Source organism: Panthera uncia, chromosome E1, assembly GCF_023721935.1.
Source record: "Panthera uncia isolate 11264 chromosome E1, Puncia_PCG_1.0, whole genome shotgun sequence".
NCBI classification, from domain to species: Eukaryota; Metazoa; Chordata; class Mammalia; order Carnivora; family Felidae; genus Panthera; species Panthera uncia.
In genome coordinates this window covers 25,147,344-25,155,447 of record NC_064814.1, presented here as the reverse complement: position 1 = coordinate 25,155,447, position 8,104 = coordinate 25,147,344, and positions in this window count along the sequence as shown.

Here is an 8,104-nt window from a genome sequence, read left to right as displayed (position 1 = left end):
TGCTCCCTTGTGCTGATGTTGCCAGAGGAGAGAGGGGAGCAGGGAGGGGGCATGGAGAAGGTCACTTGTTCTGTAGCTGAGACCATCAGGATCATGGCTTTCTAGCACCCCACCCCTCCCTGTATGCCTGACATCACCCCATGCAGGCTGGGATGTGCTGACGTGAACGTGACCGGGAAAAGAGGAGCTGCCTTCCCTGGACAAGCCTGTCCTGGCTGAGTCTGCCCTTCTCTGTTCCCTCTGGGGAGACCAGATGGAGACATGCGGAGTTGTGGGGGCTCGCACTTTCTTCCAGTGTTTCCCAGAATCTTGGTGCCCCCCACCCACACAAACACATGCACACGTGTAGTCTCAGGCAAGTTTCGAGACTCCTCTCCCTCCATTGGGGAAGGCAGAGAAATAGTCCTGACTCCTCTGGGGGTGGGTCCCAGGACCCCAGAGCACAGGATGGGTGGTTCTTACCTGGATTGACAATCACAGAAAATTCAATCCCCACGTCAGTGCCAAATTGCTCGATCCCACACCAGTAAGTGTCTGCGTCATCCTGCTGGAGATCCTCCAAGGTCATGGTGAATGTGCGTCGGCTGTGATTGTCCTGGATGGACACTTGGCCCTTCTTCACCAGTTGCTCTGACCCAGTGGTTTTCACAAGGATTTTGCAGGAATCCCAGTCATTCCCACGACACAACCACTTCTTGTAGGATTCCCATCCCGGACCGTATGCACAGCGCACAGTCAGTGTGCCCCCCAATGTGCCTCTCACCTTTTTTCCCTCACGGGTGCAGAAGTGGCCTAGAAAACAGAAACCCAACATGCATCTTATCCTTCCGTGAGCCCAGGGCTGACCCGGGTGCCACTTGGGCTTCTGGCCCTGCCCTGAAGACCAGCCAGGAGCCTCTGCCCTCTGTCTAATTGCCACATCCCGTCTGTCCCTTCATCCCCTGCAGGATTTCTTTTCTGTCACCCCTCTTGTGACAGGACTCTCTGCACGCTCACCATCCTACTGACCACTGTCCCCTGCCTGACCTTAAGCAGCACCTCTCCCAGCAGCACAGAGCGCACACTGCAGCCACAGGTGTATTTCTGAATCCCAGAGCTGGTGAGACAGTGTGGCCCCCTCCCCATCTATGCCTCTGATACTCTACCTGCGCCCCCCAACAAAACCTCAGCCTCTGAATCACACGGAACTGGCATGGAACTAAATACACACACACACACACACACACACTCTCTCTCTCTCTCTCTCTCTCTCTCTCTCTCTCTCTCACACACACACACACACACACACACAAGTGATTGCTTGTTTTGTTGTTGTTGTTGTTTTCTTTTTTTTTTTTTTTTACGTATACACCTTGTTCTTCTGTGTCTTCATACCTTTGTACAAGCTCCTCCCTCTACCAGGAATGTGCTTTCTTCTTTGCTTGAAGGAATCAAACTCTTATATTCATCCTTCCAGGCTCAGCTCAAACAGTTTCTCCCTTCCTGTAGCCAACTTGGTCGCTGCTGGTGCCACCAGACCACTTAGTCCCTGTCTCAGGTATCATGCTAAGGACACTAGATGATGATCTGTCTTTAGATCATCCAGAGCAGAGACCCAGGCAGGCTGGTGTGTGGGGATGAGCAACTCTCCAGAGAGCCTGTCACCCTGGTTTTGCTGCTTGCCTTCCTCTCTGTTGTCTGAGGTCTTCGGAAAAAAGGATCCTGGATCAAGCTATAGTTCAAGACCAAAGGTACAGGCTTAAATGATCCAGATGCCCGATCTCCACCTTAACTGAGTGGCTTTCTGCTGGAGCCCGAGCATCTGGCTTCTTCAGAGTTCCTCAGGAATTCATGCATTTATGTGTGTGTGCATATATGTGTGTGTGTGTGCAACTATCTATCATCTATCCATCTGTCCATCCATCCATCCATCCATCCACCCATCCATCATCTGTCTTAGGATCTATCTACCACAAGTTGACAAACTGTGCCCTAGAAAACGGACACCATTTGTGCTATTTATTTTTATTTCCTTCCCCAACACCTAACTTAGTACCTGTCAGGTAACAAAACATTAAAAAAAATTTTAAATGAATAAGTGTCTGGATGAATGAAAGGCTCTGCCACTTCTTCCCATGCAGACCCTGTCTGTGTTCCCCTCCTCCACCCTGCAGGTGCTCGATCCTAGAGCCCCACCTCACTCACCCTGGATGACAAGAAGGAACAGAACCGGGAGCAGCCACATGTCCTGCTTGGTTGTCTCCCTGGTGCTCAGCAAACGCCAGCTGCCCTCTGGGGACTGGAACAGAGCTCAGAGTCAAACTGCCTTCTATTTCTCTAAAATATTCGTTTTTGTTTCTCTCATCTACTTTTCTTAATTTTTCTTCAGTTACTTCCTAATTTCATTCATCAATTGCAAAGTAGTGCTGTCCGTTGGGAGCTTATGGCTGAAGTGATGTGGTGTCCCCTCTCTTTGCTCTGGCTGCTTAACTCGGCACCCCCTGGAGGGTGACCCTGAAGACCTTCTCTCTGGGGAGAGCTCTGCCCCTCCCCTCCCTAGCACCACCTCCTGTCTGTGCACACCTACTTCCTGTACCCCATCTCCCAGCCCCGCTCCCCACCTCCATTGGTTATTGCCCCCTTTGTACAGCTGTCCACCCTGTTAGCAGCTCAGATGTGCTCCAAATGCCATTTCTTGTCATCTGCACTCCTAAAGTCAATCTGTCCCAACATGTGGTCCGTGGGCCTGGGGCTTCCTCTCCACCTGCCCCCACCACACTAGTCTTCCATAGACAAAGAGGATGGGGTCTTCTCCCTGCCACCTGCCACCCTCAGATTGCCTTGCAGGGGTCGGGGGCTTGGCGGGGGTTGGGGGGCTCTGGTGCAGCCCAGGGCTTTGCCAGAGGAGTAGGAGAGGGTGTGGCTGGCCAGCCCAGGGCAGGGGTGGGGGGGATGCAGAACAAGAATTCCTGTCCCTGGGGCGCCTGGGTGACTCAGTCGGTTGGGCGCCTGACTTTGGCTCACGTCATGATGTCACAGTTTGTGGGTTCGAGCCCCGTGTCAGGCTCTCTGCTGACAGCTCAGAGCCCGGAACCTGCTTCGGATTCTGTGTCTCCGTCTCTCTCTGCCCCTCTCCCACTCACCTCTGTCTCTCTCTCTCAAAAATAAACATAGAAAATGAAAATAAAAAAAAAGAATTCCTGTCCCCTTCAAGGTCCTTCTGGTTGGACTAAGAATCAAATTGACATGAGACAGATTAACAAGAGAAAATCGCATCTAATAGCATACGTGCAGGGAGTCCACACAGACATGGCAGTCAGGCAAAAAGAGGTAAAAATGTCATGCTGAATGAAGGAGAAGGGGGTAGGAGTCTGAGATTTCTAAGGGAAGAAACACAATTCACAGGAAGATGAAACCAGTAAGTAAGTGTTTGGTGCACAGATGTTGGCCCTGCCATGCAGCTGCGTTACTCAGATAACACTTGTCCTTCGTAATAACCCTTATTCTGCAAAGATCCTCTAATTGAGATTCTTTATGTCGTTAGGGGCAAAAGTTTCTCTGGAGCCCACAGGGTCTTGACTGCCTTTACCTCCGAATAATCTTCACATCAAGGTGGCCTACCTGGGGGCCTGCCTTAAGTTCCTATACTTCTGTTTGTGTCCATGTGTGAGGCTGAGCCTTCTTCTGGGATTGGGACCCCAGTGAGCCCTGAATTTATGCGGGGGTGGTGAGCGGGAACATTGGCCTCTCCTCAAACTTTTCCCTCCCTCCCTTCCTTTCTCAAGGTCGACTGAGGTGTAATTGGGATAAAATAAACCACATACGCTTAGAGTGAAAAGATTCAAACGTTTTTCTTGTTCTTTTTGCTACTTCTCGAATCTTACATACGGTGCAACTTTGTGGTGCTGTTCGGATCTATGTGTTTAACACACGGATCATTTCACAGAACCACCACCACAGACATGCAAAGCAATGCTATCACCTCGCGGGACAGGTCTTTCACTCTGACTTCCGTTTCTTTAATGGCAGGCAGTCCAGCTGGTGAGATTAGGACTTCAAGTGCTGTTGTGGCTTCTGTGGACTGTGGTTCCTGCGTGCGCTGGTTCAGCCTTCTGGAGCCTTGCAGGCGCTCCCAGATGCCCCATGTGCGCCATCTAGTGGCCAGTCTGTGACTGGCGATGGCCTTCACCAAGTCTCAAACTCCAGTATTCTCCCCAGGGTCTGATCAGGAGCCCACTGGGGCGCGATCCCGGGAGGTCAAACGTCCCTTTCTTCAGCTGCTTTCTCTTCTCCACCCTCCCCCATTCCCTCCCAGCTTTCAGAACCGCCACCTCCTCCTTTCCTCGTCCTTTGACTAGGAAGCTTGGAGAGCTGAAGCTTTACTCTCCCCAGTCTGCTGTGTACTTCCTGTGATTGGGTTTGCATCCAGGGCCAAGCAGCAGAAGAACAAAGAGAGAAGATGCACTGGTATTCCTCTCTCTCTCCCCCCTCTTGGGGCCCAAGCTCTTCTGGGCAGCAAAGACCTTCCCCCTTCAGAGTTCCAGCTGTCGGCCCCCAGCGGCTGCAGGTGGAATTGCAGCTTCTGTCCTGAGGTTTGCTTGCTGGGGACTTGGTAGGAGGGAAAGAAAACACGAACACCAAGAAAACATGGGACTCCTCCCGCCCCCTTCCATTAGTGCTTCGTTTTTCTGTTCCTCTGGAGCTCTTAAGGTCCTGCTGAGAGTGCAGGGTTCCCGCTCAGGTAGGAGGATATAAAAGGAAATATAATCAGAAAATAATCAGAAAAACTCACAGCTGGATTGGTCTTATACTTGGTCTGGTTTCCTTCCTCAATCTCTTAACTAGGGCTCATTTTTCAGAATACTCAGTCGCTGCACATATTCTGCCTGGGTTCTTAGCTGTAGTCAGGGCACGAGGTCTATGGAGTGTTGTTGACTTCATTTTACCTGAGCTGGAAGGTTACTGCATAGATTTTCAAGAGTAAAATGCTGGAAACAGGGTCAAAGGCCGATAATACAGGAGTAGTTCACTGTGCTACAGCCACACAATGGAACATTAAGACAACTATTTCAAGAATGAGTAAGCAGAGGTGTGATGCCTTGGAAAGATTTCCATGATAAAACATAAAACTTTTTTATTGGAGTATAAAATACACACGGAAAGTGCACACATCAGAAGTGCAAAGATCAACACATTTGCACAAAGAAAACACACCCATGCAACCAGCACTCCGGTCCAGACACAAACAGTCCCATCCCCCAGAAGGCTCTTTAACTTCATGAAATATTTGGGGAAACCAAGGCAGTTAGAGAGGATGCTGGAAGCCACCTTCAAAACTCTTTACTCTGGAATTTAGAAGATGCCTCTACCCGCTCATGTGAAGACATAGCCTGTATATCAAGAAGGGATAGAAGGTTGAAAGAAATTGGCACCATACGACACACCTATTTCACATGGAGTTTTGTCCCCACATACTCAGAACCTCAGCCAGCTATGCTTTGGCTCATTATCAATTACAGTCAGATAACAAACAATGATCAGACATTGAGGCAGGTGTGTAATATGAAAGAGAAGGACCAGAGCAGACCAGACCAAACCAAAGCATGACCACAGAGTGAGGAGAGTTTTTGAAAACATCACCAAGCAGAGAATATAAAAAAAGGAGCTTTTGAAATAAAAGTATAATTCTTAAACTGAATATTTCATCAAAGATTACAAGAGAGAATAAAAGCACAAAATTACATTAAAAAAAAAAACCTCCCAAAAGGTAGAACCAAACTCACAAAGTTGGAAAACATAAAAGAAAAACAGGAGATGAACTGATTCAGAGAGGAGAGGGAAAGGGAGCAGGGGACAGTCAGAGGAGGGGACACCTGAAGGAAGAGGAGACACTTGTGTGAAAGTCACATAGGAATCATTAGTAAGAAGTTTGGGGCTGGAAAGTGACCAACAGCCCACAGTCAGGGGAAATCTGCCAAGGGTGACCAAGGAAGCATCTAGGGCACAATGAGGCTGATGGGAATGGGCGACTTCTCCTTCCTTATAATCTTCCCATGGCACCTTTGCCTCAGAGGGACTCGGGACCTCCAGGGGACTCTGAGAGGGAGGGGCAGCAGGTCAGGATCTGGGCTGGACCAGGACCAAGGGAGGGAGAGGGTGGTCTGGGGTGCACTGAGGTGGGCTGCCTGGAAGAAGGTTCAGGATGGGGCTGTATGGCCAGCGAGGCTGGGTGTGAGCCCTGAGCACTGATTCTTCCCCACGTGCAAACCCCAACGTGTGCCCATCTCCTCCTTGGACCCGACTCTGAGGTTCTGGTGTCCCTTCTCAGGGACACCTGGGTCACCTGGTTTGCTGGCAGCTGGCTGGCAGCTGCACTGGGTCACCTGGTTTGCTGGCGGCTGGCTCCCCAGGTCCTCACACACAATTGCAATAGCACCCTGGACAGTGGGATGCTTTCCTTCCGCAAATCACGGAAGACACATGATGACGTCAGCCACATGCTCCCAAAGAAGGCACTGATCTAATTAATAAAATTAGGAAGTAATGGAAGGAAAATTTTAAGGGAAGTAGATGAGAGAAACTAAAAAAGGAAAACATTTAAAATAGAGGCACTTTGCCTCTGAGTTCAGTTCAAGTCCCCGGAGGGCAGCTGACATTTGCTGAGCACCAGGGAGACAAGCCAGGCAGGCAGGACATGTGCCAGCTCTGCTCCTTTTTGTCATCCAAGGTGAGTGGCATGGGGGCTTCAGGACCAAACCCCTGCAGGGCCAGGGCAGGACACAGACAGGGTCTGTCCTGGGGAAACGGCAGAGACTTTCACTCATCCATAGACGGATGATAGATAGATGCATACATGCACACATATATATGCACACACACATAAATGCATGAAATTCTGAGGAACTCTGAAGAAGCACAGGTGCCCAACCTCCAGCAAAGAGCCACTCAGTCAAGGTGGGGTTCAGGCATCTGCATCATTTAAAAGCACAACTGGTCTTCATTTGTCGCTCAAGCCAGGAAGCACTCTTCTGAAGAGCTCAGACAACAGGGAGGAAGGCAGGCAGCAAAACCAGGGTGAAAGGCTCTCTGGAGAGTTGCTCATCCCCACACATCAGCCTGCCTGGATCTCTGCTCTGGATGATCCAAAGACCAGGCCGCATCCAAGGTTATTAGCTCAACTACCAAGACAGGGACAAAGTGCTCTGGTGGCACCAGGAGGGACTGAGTTGGCTGCAGAACTGGAGAAACCATAGAAGAGACTCCATTTGAGCCAAGGCTTGAAGGAGAAGATAAGGGTTGATTTCTTCAAGCAGAGAAGAAGGCACATTGTAGGCAGAGGGAAGAGCTTGTACAAAGGTATGAAGAAACAAAATAGCGAGGTGTGTAGGTAAAAAAATCAATCAATCACCTGTGGGACGGAGTGAGCGTTTGTCATGTGTGTGAGTGTGTGTTTAGTTCCATGTCATGTGTCGATTCGGGGGCTGAGGGTTTATAGGTGTGTGGTGGTTAGAGTGTTGGGGGCATGGATGGGGAGGGGGCCACACTGTCTCACCAGCTCTGGGATTCAGAAATACACCTGTGGCTGCAGTGTGTGCTCTGAGCTGCCAGGAAGAGGCGCTGCTTGAGGGCAAGGAGGGGTCGGTGGTCAGTAAGACAGCAAGTGAGCGGAGGCTCCTGTGTTGGGCAGTTAGGAGCCTCAGGGGGGATTCACAGGGGGATTGACAGCAAAACAAATCCTGCAGGGGATGAAGGGACAAGCAGGATGTGGCAATTAGACAGAGAGCAGAGGCTCCTGGCTGGTCTTCAGGGCAGGACCAGAAGCTCCAGCAGTGCCCAGGTCAGCTCTGGGCCAACGAAGGACAAGGTGCATGTTGGTTTTCTGTTTTCTAGGCCACTTCTGCACCTGCCAGGAGGAAGTGGAGAGAGGCACATATGGGGGCACACTGACCACATCCTGTGTGTATTGCCCAGGATGGGAATCTCACAAAAAATGGTTGTGTCGTGGGAATGACTGGGATTCCTGCAAAATCCTTGTTAAAACCACTGGGTCAGAACAACTGGTGAAGAGGGGCAGAGTGTCGATCCAGGACAATCACAGCCGACATACATTCACCATGACCTTGGA